This window comes from Silene latifolia, chromosome Y (assembly GCF_048544455.1).
Source record: "Silene latifolia isolate original U9 population chromosome Y, ASM4854445v1, whole genome shotgun sequence".
Classification (NCBI taxonomy): Eukaryota; Viridiplantae; Streptophyta; class Magnoliopsida; order Caryophyllales; family Caryophyllaceae; genus Silene; species Silene latifolia.
Window position 1 is genome coordinate 277,443,956 of NC_133538.1, and position 12,840 is coordinate 277,456,795.

The 12,840-nt window shown below is 33.6% G+C and overlaps 1 long non-coding RNA gene across 1 annotated transcript; it reads left to right on the top strand.

The window, feature by feature from the left end:
- Positions 1-10,749: 10,749 nt before the first annotated feature.
- On the top strand, positions 10,750-12,389 carry LOC141633627 (uncharacterized). Its single transcript, XR_012538411.1, has 3 exons — positions 10,750-10,982; positions 11,628-11,692; positions 12,246-12,389. It is a non-coding gene; the product is annotated as an uncharacterized LOC141633627 (long non-coding RNA).
- The last annotated feature ends 451 nt before the right edge of the window (positions 12,390-12,840 follow it).

Consider the following 12,840-nt stretch of genomic DNA (forward strand, 5'->3'; position numbering starts at 1 on the left):
AAATGGACCATCCATTTTATAATGAAAGTGCCGAAATTATGGAGGGAGTTAGTGGAGAAATTGTGTTAATTGTTTGAGGGGAAAACACAATGACGAAAGCTAACAAGTAGCCATGCAAACCTAAGCTTTTGAGAAGAGCAAAAATAAAAGGCATTGGGCATACTACCCAAGGCCAATTTTCGGCCAACCATAGAAGAAAAGAAAAGAGTTTTTGTTTTCAATTCATTCATTTCATCTTATTTTTCTAGTGTAAGAAAATCTATCAAAAACTTTCTACAATTTATGATAATTCTAGAGAAATAAAGTCACAAAGATACTATCTCTTGAACCGAAATTCCAAGAGTAAAATCAATGTTTTGTGTCAATTTTAAGTAGACTAATCTTAATACTAGATCATATTATTTTAGTCTTTAAGATGTATTCCTTGGGTATTCACATTTGGGAGAGGTTCTAATTTGGACCTTTTGTTCATCCATTTAAGGGAAAGCTCAAGAACTAACACATAGGTGAATTTGTTAGTGCCCATAAAACCAAATTTCATTTGGTGAGAAATTGATTTTCTTATCTCCTTTTATTAAAGTTTGCATGCATAAGATTCATTTATTAATTTTATGACAAATTAAATTCAAAACATATATGAATATGTTGAGTATATAGATCTAATTTTCTAACAATCGGTATCAAGAGCCATGGTTGTTTGCATGCAAATCGGTTAAAAGTTTTTCCGAGTTATAAAGATTAACATATAAAACTTGTATAATTTGTGTTATTATGATATATCACAAAATTAATTTTTGCATGTTAAAGTTTCTGATCCTAAAATGTATTTAGGATATTTTAGTTAATTTATGGATTTTATTGTTCATTTTATATAATATTGGCATTAAAATGTGATTTTTATGATAAAAATGTCATTTTTGGACGAAAATTAGCTAAACTTTGTATTTTCCGGTGGTTTTTGGATATGTTTTCACATATATTATTTTTAGATGATCTGGAAATTTTCATAATTTTATGAGTTCTTATGCTCGAAAAATGGATTTTTCATGATAAAAATCGGATTTAGATTAAAAATAGGTTAATATGAGAAATATAAAGAATCTGGTCATAGAAATTTAGTATGTTGTCACATGCAATTTTACAAGATGTGTGTAAAATAATAGGCTATAATGAAGTCTTCATGCATGATTTATGGATTTTTGATGAAAAATAGCATAAATAGTGACTTAATTAGTGAAAAATTGCTAAAACATACTTCATGACCTAGGAAAAACGTCACATGTTTCATTTTATTATCTTTTTCAGATCTAAAATTGAAAAGTTGATGAATATAATTTTTCTCATGTTTTTATGATTTTTATTGATAAATCCGATAAACCGCAACATTGTTTTTCCCGATAACTTTCAAAAATTTTAACCTAAGTTTTTGAACATTATGAGTGTCATGGTATTTTTCCAGAATCTTCATGAGTTTAAATTTCAAAATTTTAATTTATTTGAAATTTTAGTGATTTATTTGAAGTTTATAGCACTTTATTGTAATTTTGAGTACTTTTATGAACAATATTAAGAAATATGAGTTAATTATGGTCAAATAGTTAGTGGAGACTAATTTTGAGTCCTAAGAAGTTAGGGTAATTAACTTGTGCATAAATATGAATTTATGTAATTTTTGTGATTATAAAATGTTGAATCACGCAAATCCGTAAAAACCGAGTAATATACGATATTTGCTAATTAAAGGCGATTTAGCATTTTGGGCATGTTCATACATATTTTAATGCTGCATTTTATTTATGATTGTCATAATTTTATTTTATGTAATTTTTGAATTATGTAATTTTTACTTAGTATGGCCTTAGTTTTTAATTGGTATTGCCCGAAATGTATGGGAATATCGATTCGGTTGTAATTTTATTGTGATCTCGTATCACCGTCTTGTAATTTAATAGATTTATTTTATTATAGTTACAAATGTATAATAGGAAATTATGTAATTTATTATATAATTTTATTCATTTCGGAGTTCCCAAAGACGGATTTCTTCAAGAAGGCGATACATAAAGACGGTGTTACCTCGAGATGCGTGCCACAACCGAAGTTCAAGGGACCAATGGAGTTGGTTTCCGAATATGTAATAGTTAATTAGATTTTCTATTTTAGGAAGGCCATACTAGGATTTTATTTAATTTATGCTTTGCATTTTATTTATATGTTGCATGCATCGCTAAATCGCCATAACTAAAACATGCATCATCTTTTAATCGAGTATATCGACCGTGTCAATTATAATTATCGTAGTTCACCGCTTTAGTTCACTTAAAACGTGATAGATAATAAATTGACATGACCTCTCGCTAAAATAAACAATTGAGACATAGCCTTACCAAAGAGTAGAAACCATGAAAACCTATTTCGTGGGGGAGTGCACTCGGCCACACCGGGGTACAAACCTTGTTACGTAGGGGAAGTGGGTGATAAATGTCTATCCACCGAATTCATGTTGATAAGGGATGTATCGGCCACACCGTGCCCAAGTTGATGTGGGTTTGGATCATGGACACATTTATTCGAAATTTGGGTTGAACTCAATAAAAGTTTTTGATAAGGGATGTATCGGCCACACCGTGCCCTTGTCGGATGTGTTTTGGGCTAAAGATAAATGTTAATGTAATTTTATCGACCAAGAGTTCTACGAGTAGAATCAATTAAGGAGTTAATCCACCGAGTTATATTGATAAGGGATGTATCGGCCACGCCGTGCCCAAGTTAATATGAATTTGGATCTTGGAATCATTTATCATAGTTGGGTAGAGGTCACTATGTAAATGCTATACTTGTTTTTCCAAGTATTAATAAAACGATAAATGTTAAGTTTTCCATTATTTCGTTATTATATTGTTCTATTTCTTTACCACAATTCATATACGATATCATTTCGATTTTTGATTCAAAACTCCATTAAAACATCGTAACTAAAGACAAAATTTGAATTTTCTTCTAAAGTCCTCGAAAGAACCATTGCTAAGGATCTCTTGTAAAGAGTATAGATTAAAGTTATTCATTATCAAACAGGTTTTTGATTCTTGACTAACACATCTACTTACAATGGATTGTTATTCATATACTTAATTGAATTAAGTACCTTGAAGCGATAAATTATTTTGGTAATTAGATTTGTCAGAATTCGTAATTGACCAAAATAACGCAACCACTTCAATGAAAGTTTTAAGACTAAAACGAACAAATGAAGAGTAATCTTCATGAATTCAATTTTGCTTCTCAAAGCAAAGACTCATTGAAATAAGTGGGAGCATTCTCTTAAACCGTTAAGATGAGGACGAGGTTCAAGAAGTAAAGATTATAATGGAATTGATACAAAGGTAATGTTAAAGGTAAAGTTGTTGAGAATGACGATACTAAACCTATCAATCCCGACCGATAAGTTTCCATTGTCTTAAATGTTGGACACGAGAAAGGAGACTACCCCAAATTATTGAAGAATCAACAACTTAGTTGTGGGACATCTAATGAGACCTTCTTCTTTAAATGTTTATTTGATTGACACAAAATTTAGCTAGTACTACTTCGTCAATATTGGAAACCGGTGGTGGTTTTCATCATTATGTTTGATACATAGGATGATTAGAATATGACGACTAGCAACAATGAAGTTGAGAGATAGAGTCATTGTGTACTAAATCTAGTTTTCGGGTTTGGAGTTGTACTTAATTGTGACTATTAAGTACATAAACTCTAAATAAGAATACAAACTTGTTAAGATACAAAAGAGGTTTCACTTTTGTGACCCTATACACCACGATTTGATGTATGGCTAGCCCATTATCAAAGTGATTATATTCTAAACCAAAATAGAATGATATATCATGAAGATGATGCAAGACTCAAATTGGTAACCCAAGATTAAACCTTAAATTCTAGAATGATTAACGCAAAGAGTTATCGAGTACTCTTGAAACCATTAGATTGTTAATGGAATATGCGTATCTTGTATTCAAAGCAAGATGTCTCGTGCCTTTTGGTTGAAAAGGAGATCGAGGTTGTAAATCATCGATCCAAAATAGGTTGATCATTTTCTTTTATCAACGATTTAAGTTGACGCTAATATGTTCACTTAATAAAGTAAATAGAAAAATCTTTGAAGAATTTCAAAGAGTTCAAGGAATCACGATTTAGTCGTGATGGGATTATCAAAGTGAAGACTTTGATATAAGCCAAAAGAAATGTGATATAGTATCACAAGTTAATCTCTCTTAGCACGCATTATGGGATAATGTGTGGTTGGATAAGAAATCAAACGCTATTCGATATGGTTTGGATTTCGATCAAGTTACTTTGAGTTACTTGATCCTTTTGGGGATTTTATCATTTTGTCTAGATTATTTTTCCACTAAATATAAAATGATTCATATGAGATATGAAATGGTAGGGTACCATGTTTGTAAGTTTTCACAAGAAACAAATGCTCATTTTTCCCTTTCAATTATCACGAGTACGACGGGTTTGCGGCTCGTGAAGCTGTCTTTCTAAAATACAAGTTTATTTCTAGAAGACAGAGTGGGAGAAATTATTCAAGAGAGCCACAAAGAATGTTATGTCGCAAGAAACTGGTCTTTCTTGGCTACATGAGACGTTTTGTGTAAGACATTGTTTCTTTAAAACCTAGGAGGTTAAATTCGTCACTTGTTAAAAATGATGAATTCATGCTACTTTGAAGAAAGTAAAGAGCTTATAACTTACAAAAGAAATTGTTTGATTCAAGTTGATTACTTCTAGAAAGTAATGAAAATATGACTTACATAAGATTGTTTAAGTCACAACTCAATACAAGGCTTAGAGCCATGAAAATCGGAAACAAAAGGGCTTAATTAGTGACAAAGGGTTTTGCACTAATTAAGAGAGATTTCATAGCAAGATTGGTTGCAAAGGGTTTTGCACTAATTGAAATGCTTAAATCTATTTGGATCTTCTTAGGGATTGTGTTTCATTATTATGAAATACATAGCGAGTGAATCTAAAACCCACTTCTTCATTTAGAAGGAATGTATTCAATACATGTCTTGAGTTTTATAGATTCTTGCAATCCTAAGATAATGTGAAACTTAAGAGAGAATCTTAAGTAGGACATCAATGAGTTAGAATCAACATTTTGATCATGTGATAAAACTTTTCTCTATAAGTCGAGAAGTTGTGTTTATACATGAAGTTTAGTGGGAGTTACGAAAATGTTAATTAGTCTTATATGTGAATGACATATTGATCATTGCGAATGATGTAAGACTTTTGGAGTATTATAATACATCTTTAATATCCGGATTTATGAAGATAAATCCACATGATATTAGCGTCAATAAGAAGTCTTACGTTGATAAGATTCATGACTAGTTCAATTAAATTGAACATATTTGATTGATTACATTTGCTTCCGCTGCCGGATCAATTAAATAAGTAATGATATGTAACACTTCATATACTTTAAGTATGATGAATTGTTTTCAAAATCGAATTTAAGTAATCTTTACCAAGTAAGCCATAAAGATTACCCTTAAGTGCTTGCAGAAGCATTAAGGCTATGATGCAAAGTGTTTATGATGCAATTTTGTGTAAGGGTGTTACACAAGTGACAATTGACGGAGATTGCGCATGGTTTCCGATAAAACCATAATCAAAACACATTAGGATGGTTAAGATACCATTGTGGCAATGTTAATTAAGAAGTAGATTTTCTAGAATCGTTCTAGGCAATAAAGAACAATGAGAGATATTTATAACGGAAATTGAGTACACTTGCAATCATGAGATGTGCAAGAAGGATGAGTCCGCACACATTTGTGAAAACAAAGTGGGAGCTATTCTTAGGCTAGAGGGCCTATGTCTTGATTGGATCTCAACACGTACTCAGAAAGTTTTGTAATGCAAATGTATACATTACAAAGGAAAACGAGTATGTAGTAAGGTTGAGTAAGGTACAAGAAATTGATAAAACCTACCAACCAAAGCCTTCTCAAAGGCTAAACATGATGAGTCATGTCATTTCAGTTGAATTGAAATGAACAACTACGTACAAGATCAAAATAGATTATAGAACATGAAATAGTAATCAGGCATTGACTATTCATATGTGATAATCGCATTTGTCGTTCGAGTTTTACTTTAAAACTCTTTTATTATACATTGTTACATCCAAACGGGTTGTAGAGACAACGTTGAACCCCGTTAAAGTGAACCCGGATTAACATAGTATTAGCCCATAGTCGCTTGTATGAGGTGACGTCTCGAAGTGACTAGAGTGTGATGCGATTGATGGCAAGTTCAAGTGCCATAGAGTCATGTGAGATGACTAGTCGATCACATAGGCGGCATATTAGGAACACTTTGTCGGGCCTTATGATCGCTTATAGAGTTCTGGCAATTTATATAGCCTGGTCGTGGCGAGAGTTGCTATAGTATTCTCTTGAGTCGATTCTTTTGACTAAAGACTTCGCCTAAGATGGCACGTTTCAGATTAACTTTGATTTGTGTTACTACGACCTTCGTAAATGGAGTCAAATGGGCATATTTTGGGTTATGATGGCTGTGGCTAGTCGAAGGGAATAAGTGCGATAGGAATTGTCCACCCCCTTGTCAGGGTTAAAACAATATCTCAGGGCCACTCGAGGAGTAATGAACTGGAAATGCGTGGCCACGCTCGGAAGGTATATATGATAGATAAATCCGGTCAATCAGTTATTCTCCAGATCGAGGAAACCACTATCGATATGATCACTTGCAAGTACGACCCCAAAGACACCTTGCATTGAGTGGGAGATACTAATAGGACAAGATAATTGGTGACGCACACTTGTCGAGGACAAGTGGGAGATTGTTGGGAAATGTGTCCTCAACAATAGTGCGATCACATGATTTAAATATCATTATTAAATCTCATTTTAAGAATACATGTGGGATGTAATATTTTACAGTCAACTGGTCCACACATATCGGTAATGATTGGTTGACTAGAGTTTGACATTATCGTCGTGCGGACGGTGGTGATCGTTGATCCCCTTAGGTCATACCTATAGGGAAATAGTCTTAATTGATTATTTAATTAATCGTATACCGATACGAGTTAATTAAATTGCTTAAAATTGACGGATGATTTTGTGAGTATAATTTACGTATCTTATTGTAAATATGATCAAATGAGACACGGTCTAAGTAATCGAATTGTTTTATTACTTAGATGAAATCATTGTTTACAGAAACAATTGAAACGGAATGAATAAATTATTATAAATACAGAATTTTGTAATTTATAATTTGAAAACATTTTTGGTACGAGTAATTACGAATTACTAGTCGATTTTGTAAATGACATATTTTATGAGTATATTGATTTTTCATAAGTTAAAAATACATTACATTGTGACATGTCATGTAACATGTTACATGTGACAAATTGACAAATGACAAAATAAATTGGACCATCCATTTTATAATGAAAGTGCCGAAATTATGGAGGGAGTTAGTGGAGAAATTGTGTTAATTGTTTAAGTGGAAAACACAATGATGAAAGCTAACAAGTAGCCATGCAAACCTAAGCTTTTGAGACGAGCAATAATAAAAGGCATTGGACATACTACCCAAGGCCAATTTTCGGCCAACCATAGAAGAAAAGAAAAGAGTTTTTCTTTTCAATTCATTAATTCATTCTTTTCATCTTATTTTTCTAGTGTAAGAAAATCTATCAAAAACTCTCTACAATTTATGATAATTCTAGAGAAATAAAGTCACAAAATTACTATCTCTTGAACCGAAATTCTAAGAGTAAAATCAATGTTTTGTGTCAATTTTAAGTAGACTAATCTTAATACTAGATCATATTATTTTAGTCTTTAAGATGTATTCCTTGGGTATTCACAATTGGGAGAGGTTCTAATTTGGACCTTTTGTTCATCCATTTAAGGGAAAACTCAAGAACTAACAAATAGGTGAATTTGTTAGTGCCCATAAAACCAAATTTCATTTGGTGAGAAATTGAGTTTCTTATCTCCTTTTATTAAAGTTTGCATGCATAAGATTCATTTATTAATTTTATGACAAATTAAATTCAAAACATATATGAATATGTTGAGTATATAGATCTACTTTTCTAACAGTATTTACCCAACATGTCCCTTACCTCGTCTATATCTACACTTGAGTAGTGCTGAATCTCTTGTGACGGGTTGATTACATACTGCGGAAAAAACAAAGACAAGACATTATTGTAACAACATCAAATACTGCTTAGCAACATCATGGTGTAGCAGCAAGCAAGACAACATCAGCTCTAATTTAAAAAAAGTAATAAACACATTATTAAATTACTAACCTTTTCTGGAATAAGGATATATCTTCGCCTAATAATCTCCAACATGAATCAACAAACGTAGTATCCACATTGTATGCTATCCGGCTGGTGAGGGGCCTATTATTACATAAAAACAAACAGACAAGAGAAGGCTCACATCAGAATCTTTAACTTTAGGTATTGTATTAGTATTAAACACACATTTTTGCACTTAATGTATTGTATTTGAGCACGTACCCCTGTTATCGTAATAAAATCAGGGCCATCATCAGAATCTTTCGTGGGTTGATCATGATCGTTAGCTCTTCTCTTCTCAAAGGCCCTTTTTTTAAAAAAATAAAAGGAGGCAGAAACTCATTTTTTTAGGGGCAAAAATGAGCTTTTTGCTATAAATAAAAATTCAAACTTAATGTTATTATAAATAAATCAATATTATAAACTTACTTATTAATGAAGCGCTTAAAAGTCTCGCTTGGTTGATTATGTAAAGAGTCCAACCAAAAAACTTTCTTCTTTGTCGGCATGATGGCTGCTAGCACCCAATGAGTCCTACATCAAGAGACATCATCATTATTAACAAGTACATATATTAGTTATGAAAATGCAATTGTAGGGGAAAACGTAATATTAATTTGTTTATTACCCTTTTTCATTATAAGGGGCAAAAATCAGCTTCTTGGTTGTCGCCAATTGCTGAGCAATATAATCTACCCGATCTTCGAACGAGAATACCAGAATAAATAAAGATAAAACATAGGGGCACAGGAATCCGTATTGATCAGATGGAATCTTCTTCTCGGGGATCACTCTCAATTTCAATATCCTACATTATTGCGGTATTAATTCCTGTATATAAAACACTATCTAGTAGTCAGAATATTAAAATATGAAATTATTTATTAAGAAACTTACTTCATCCAAACAAATAGGTGTTGGACATCAATCTGGTCTAGGCCAGCCAAAATGGCTAGCATATCCCATGACATAAGTGCTTCGCGCTCAACCCCTAGAATATCCTCCTCGAGCGGAATAACTATCAATTGCTCGGTGGCTATGCGACCGTTAGCCTCCTCATGCAGTTTCCTCATCGTCACCATTCTTACTTTTTGCATGTAATCCTTCCCAGAATATTGTGAGTTGTTTAAACTCCTAACTTCTTTCAGGTCGGGGAAATAATGATTCTTTGATTTTGTGCTACTACCACCAGCCTACACATGTAGATAATTAAAATAATAAAAAATCCAAAGGTAACATATCCTAGTTGGAGTAATAAAAATAAAAACGTACTTAACTAAATACCTCATCAACCTGCTCTTTCAATGATGAGGTAGTAGTAGCAGGTATGACTGGGGACTTAGGCTTATCAGTCTTTTTTGTCCCCTACACAAAATTACCATGCATGCTTTTTAGAAATATAGACAAAATATAAGGGAGCGAGGTTTTTAAAAAAATGGAGAAGTTAATTAAATACCTCATCAAGTTTGTTGTCTGGACGAGGTAGTTGGCATGTCCGGGGACTTAGGCTTATCCGCCTTAGCCGGCTTTTCTGTTCCCTACACATACAAAAAATTTCCATGCTTTTTAGAAATACAGAAACAAAAAAAATTAAAGGGAGGTTTTCATAAAAATGGAGAAGTTAATTAAATACCTCATCAAGTCCCCGGACATTAGGCTTATCCGCCAAAGCCGACGTTTTTATTCCCTACAAAAAAAAAATAACATATATATTTAACATATAAAAGCATTCAACAATTAAAAATGTAACATATATATAAAGGTATTTCTTCTAACCCGAACTGCTTTCGACTGCTGAGGCGGAGACGACCGAGCCAAGTAGATGTGAGTTTCAGGCCATTGGATGAAACTCCTAACCGCATCTCCCAGAACGGTAATGTCGTCACGAACTGGGACAGGTAGTTGAAAGTTTTCATGGACTGGAAAGACTGTAGGTATCTCTACTTTTCTATGATTGCAAAAGTTTTTCGCCATGAACTACTACATTTACCGCTGCTGATTTGGTGTCCATTTCTACGAGACCGCGGCCAACACGCACATATGGATTTTCGAATTTAGGGTCAGCAAGAATAACTGGCCTCTTGTTTACGGCCTGAAGAATATACACATACATTATTATATCTCAAAATTTTAATAGAATTCATATAAATTTAACTAATTAAACACTTCATGCATACCTTACTGAAAATAAGGAACTGACTTGAAGGGGATGTATGTTTTTCCATCAGCCGTTGTAATACTCCGTATTTTATTTTACTATTTAAGTCGGGTAATTGTTTAGACGATAATTACGTTAAGTTATTTTACTTGACTCGCGTTGTATCGTAAGATCGAGTTGTTTCGTAAGTTAATTGAGACGGGTTTACATGGAATTCGAGATGTGAGCTAACCCATTTACCCTCGACCCATTGGAGTTTACCCAATAACATGTTTAACCCAACACCCAACATCATGTTTTTACCTAATTCTTAACCTAATTTTTACCCTAACACTACACAACCCTCATCTCACCCGCCTCCCTCTTTTCGACGCACACCAACACACACACACACGATCCTTGCATTTGATTGAAGATTGCTCATCGATTCCAACCTAATTCGATTCCCTGTTTGTAAGTCGATTTCATTCCATTGTTTATACTATTTTAAAGTCGTTTTTTTCGAAAAGTTTGAAAAGAGAGTCCTGTTTATTTGATGTCTAGTTTATGCATATAAAATATCATAGTCAAATTCTTTGTGGTTTGTCCTAGGTGATTTATTTATGAACATGTCGCTGAAAAGTCCGCGAATCTGATTTGGTTGTGGAAAATGATTTGAAACCTTAATTTTTATGTCGATTCAGTTATGAGGCTTCTTCATACATAATCTTTGTATAGTCTAGATGATAATAGGATTTGGAATTTCTGAAAAATAATGATTTAAACTCGTTTTATTAATCAATACTTTTTATGCGACGGTTTCTGTCAGTTTTTGGAAATCAGTCTGGAAACTCTTGATAAGTATGGAATTTGGGAAAAACACGTTAGATATAATTTGTAGCTAAGACTCATGGGGTTCCAATTCAATTGGCCTTGTATCAATTTGATTTTTCTGGAATTAGTTATGTGTTTTATTCCGAGTCTGTCATGTGCTGGAAAATCAGGAAAAATCGTGTTTGTTCTTTAAGTTGATATTCCTACTAAGTTATGATGAGTCTAGGTTATGTGCATGATTATTTGATTGAGTAGGTGGTAATTATATATAATTATGTTATGTAGGTGATGGATATGTGAAGGTTCATAATTGATTGCTTGTGTGAGCTTGGATTTGCTGGCACTTGGAGGTAGGGAAATACACTTGACTTCTTATCGTGTTATTGAATTGTGTTGACTTGTTTGTGTTTCATATGACCAAGTTGTGAACGTGACTTGATTCGTGGTTGTTGATTACGCTATAATATGGTCGACTGAATGGTTCGTGTTGAGTGTGTTATCACAACATTTGGTACCTGACATGATTTCATTCATTGGTATACATATTGTATTACATTGTTTACTGCTGAGCATTCATATGCATTGGAGATAGAGGATGTTGTGGTGACGTGGTGTGGTGATGGTGATGTTGTGATAAGGCCCGGGCGGGTTCGCAGACTTGCCCTGGTGTCCTCAGTGGAGTGGCGGATCGACTACGGTCGATATATATAGTCTACCGGGGATCGGTATGGTGGGCGTTCGGGTTATGAGTTATGAGATGTGAGTTGAGATGGAGATGGAGGTGACGGAGGAGCATGCATCATACATATCATATTTTGTTGTTTCATTGTTTTCCCTACTCAACCTCGTGGTTGACCTTGTGTATTCGTGAACACCTGTGACGACCCAATTATTGGCGAGCAGACTTGACAGGTTTAAGAGATAGGACGGGAGCTGGATGGGCGTGAGGCACTGGATCGGAAGACTTAGTAGCTAGATCACTATTTAGAAGACTTTCACTTTTTTTCATGTTAATTCTTGTAATTTGATGTAAGAAGTTTTGTTATAATTAAGTTAAAGTATTCATATAATTTGCCTTGGAGTTTAATTTGTTATTCACTACCTCGGGAAACCGAGTTGGTAACAGTCCGGTTTATTAGGGAATGTCTTGCCTAAGGCTCCTTCATAAACCGGGGTGTTACAGCCGTCTTCTCAAGTTGCATCTCCTTTTCAGACCCATTATTTACCTAATAAAATTAACCAATGGCACGATGTCAGTAGTTATAGCATTAGAGCTGGCAGGGAACACACCTCCTGATCTTACCCAAAAAAAAAGAAAAGAAAAATAAGGAAGTATTAGGTACCTGGTCGGCTTTAGTTGTTACAACTTCAGACGCATTAGGTACCTGATCCTTCTGAATCTCGTTGACCGATACTTCCTTCTCATGTATTGCCAAGGTAGTAGCGGCCTCTTGACCAATTTGTTGTACCTTATTACCCCCTTTGTAAATGACATCCT